The following is a 2,938-nucleotide window of genomic DNA, read 5'->3' as shown; positions in this document are numbered from 1 at the left end:
AAACTCTCCATCATAAGTTCAAGGTTGGACATCCTAGGAATGTTAGGAGCACTAGTAGCTGGCTTTTGATATCCAGGTGGAACAACGGGTGCTTGGCCAGGTGCATACAAGGCGTTGTTGTTCTTGTACGAAAAGTTATGATGGTTTTTCCAACCTAGGTTGTAGGTATTCGAATAAGGGTTTCCTTATGCATAGTTTACTTGATCAATGGAGAATCCTGCTAATATCTGACATTCTGGTGCAGTGTGTCCAGGAATTCCACATAACTCGCAGTTTGAAGTTACGGCAGCCACGGTGGTTGCGGGTGGTATGGTCAAGTTGTCTAACTTTTGAACAAGGGCATCTACCTTTGCATGGACATGGTCAAGGCTACTGATTTCGTACGTTCCACCTTTTGTTTGGGACTTCTCTACTGGAGTTCTTTCACCTCTCTATTGGCAATGGTTTTGGGCCATGTTTTCAATGAGTTGATAGGCTTCGTTGTATGGCTTGTCCATAAGTGCACCGCCGGCGGCAGCGTCTACTGTCAGTCTTGTGTTATACAGAAGCCCATTGTAAAATGTGTGAATGATCACCCAGTCTTTGAGACCGGGATGTGGACACATCCTCATCATGTCTTTATATCTCTCCCACGCGTCGTAGAGAGATTCTGCATCTTTTTGTCGAAATCCGTTGATTTGAGCTCTCAGCATAGCAGTTTTGCTCGGTGGAAAATATCGGGCTAAGAAAACGTTCTTCAGTTCTTCCCATGTAGTGACTGAGTTGGATGGCAAGGATTGCGACCAAGCCCAAGCCCTGTCTCTTAGAGAGAAAGGAAAAAGGCGTAGTCTTATCACATCTTGAGACACACCATTCGCCTTCATAGTGTCTGCGTACTGCACAAACTTGGTCAAATGTTCATTAGGGTCGTCCGTAGGATTTCCAGCAAATTGATGTTGTTGGACAGCTGATAACAATGAGGGTTTCAACTCGAAATCGTTTCGATCGATAGTAGGGGCAGCAATGCTGTTGTGAGGTTCTTGCTGGGACGGGGTAGCGTAGAACTAAAGAGGACGATTCTATGGTCCCACTGCAGCCATGGTTGGTTTCTCAACTGGTTCAGTAGTAGGAAAGAAGATATCGGGAATATTGTACCTTCGTTGGTACTCTAGTATTCGGCGTCTTAAATATAAGAAACACTCTAATTCTGCGATTGGTGGTACTAATTTTTCACTTTGTGAGCGAGTACTTGGCATACAACTGAGAAATAAGGGAAAGAAATTGCCTCAGTCTATACCGCACAACAAAAGAATCACACTATTTGACTAAATCAGGTCCCCGGTAACGGCGCCAAAAACATGATACGTTCGTCGTGACTGTATATAAAATATAGTCTATCGGATACTTGACTGCAAGTGCACAGTCTAGTCGTTTAGTTTTAAAAGATATCGAACCCACAGGGACCGATGGTCAAACTAATGCTATCGATGTTACTATGTTTAGCTAATGTGATGATTTTTAGAGGTTTGGTTGAATAAAAATTAAATCTAAAGAAATTAAGTTTTTAAGAAAATATTAATGAAGGGATATCAGCATGCAACACATTAATTGTCAGGGATTCGATAAATTTTCGGTGTATATTTTAATTATCAAATACCTTTCAGTAGAAAATATTCATTTAAAAGGCTTTATCTCACACTCTCGTGATTGTTGACTCGGACTATACTTTTAAGTCAGAATGTACGCTCTTGCTGTCCCATTTGAAGTTAAAAATACTTTTTGAAAATAAATAAGTTCTAATTGCTTTTAAAGTGCTCTCGTTGTTTTTAAAATCAATTCCTAGTTTTTACTATCCAGTTCGACCCTCACGCTCTCACGATTGTCGGTTCTAACCTTAGTTAATTTCCCACTCTCGTGGAAAAACCGTATTAAATAGCTTCTCACTCTCGTGACAAAGTTAATTAAATTCAAATTAAAAACCACAGCCAGAAAGATTATTTGAGAATAGAAGTTTACATCGATTATTATTAAATCCCGTCTAGTTAAATTATTTACATACTGATACCGGTAGTTTAGACGGATATGTTAAATAATGCAAACATAGGCGAACAGAAACAAATTAACAATAAAGTAAACATGATTATTTAATAATAAAGCAATAATAATAATAATTGAATAAAAACCTGGAACTTTAATTAATTGAATATGCTGAATCTTGAAGTACTTGAGCAGTCCTCTACAGGTCGGTAGGATGCTGCTTCTTCGAAACAAATGCTTAAACTAAATTAACTAAGTTGCAGTAGTTCCCCAATGTAGGAAACTACTACTTTTGGCTAAGTGAAAAACGGAAAGGAATGGGGAAAAACAAAGCTCAGAACGAAACGGTAAACAAATTACAGTAAAAGAAAACAATGCTTGCTGAAGAAAAATAACGTGAAAACAAAATTGCAGTGGAAAAATAAATGCAGAGAGATAGGATTATAGAGAGATGGCTTGAGAGAGCAGAGAGAGAGAAGAGAGAGCCGCATGAGAGAAGCCTGTAGGTTTCCAACTTCCATTCCTTTATAGTACCCCTTGGTCTTCGTGCTTGAGAAAAATAAGGGGGACTTAGTTGAGTGAGAGATTCATGGGAAAGTGGTTTAAGGAGTGAAAACTGGGGCGACGTGGATCACTTCTGTTTGAAACTCATTACACTGACTTTGAATTCGTGACGGTCGTGATGGGCTTGTGGCGTTCGTCAAAATCAAGGCGTGACGATCGTGACGAGGTGTGTGACGAGCGTCACATGCACAAAATTCATATTTTCTGGTTTTTCTGCTGTTTCTCTTCTGTTTCTTCTTCTTTTCCTTCCTTTTCGACACTTTTCTCATTTAAGCATGGGAATTGAAATACCTGCAAAAATAACTCAAACACTTACAGAATAATCGGAATATAAATGAAAACGGTACGATTTTTGAAT

At 39.2% G+C, this 2,938-nt stretch overlaps 1 non-coding gene across 1 annotated transcript; it reads left to right on the top strand.

Annotated features, from left to right (window-relative positions):
- The first annotated feature begins 585 nt into the window (after positions 1 to 585).
- Positions 586 to 692, top strand: LOC127089652 (small nucleolar RNA R71). The gene has a single exon (XR_007791215.1). It is a non-coding gene; the product is annotated as a small nucleolar RNA R71 (small nucleolar RNA).
- Positions 693 to 2,938: the final 2,246 nt, after the last annotated feature.

This window comes from Lathyrus oleraceus, chromosome 5 (assembly GCF_024323335.1).
Source record: "Lathyrus oleraceus cultivar Zhongwan6 chromosome 5, CAAS_Psat_ZW6_1.0, whole genome shotgun sequence".
Taxonomy (NCBI): Eukaryota; Viridiplantae; Streptophyta; class Magnoliopsida; order Fabales; family Fabaceae; genus Lathyrus; species Lathyrus oleraceus.
Note: the sequence above shows the minus strand (reverse complement) of the source record. Positions and strands in the feature narration are given on the sequence as shown.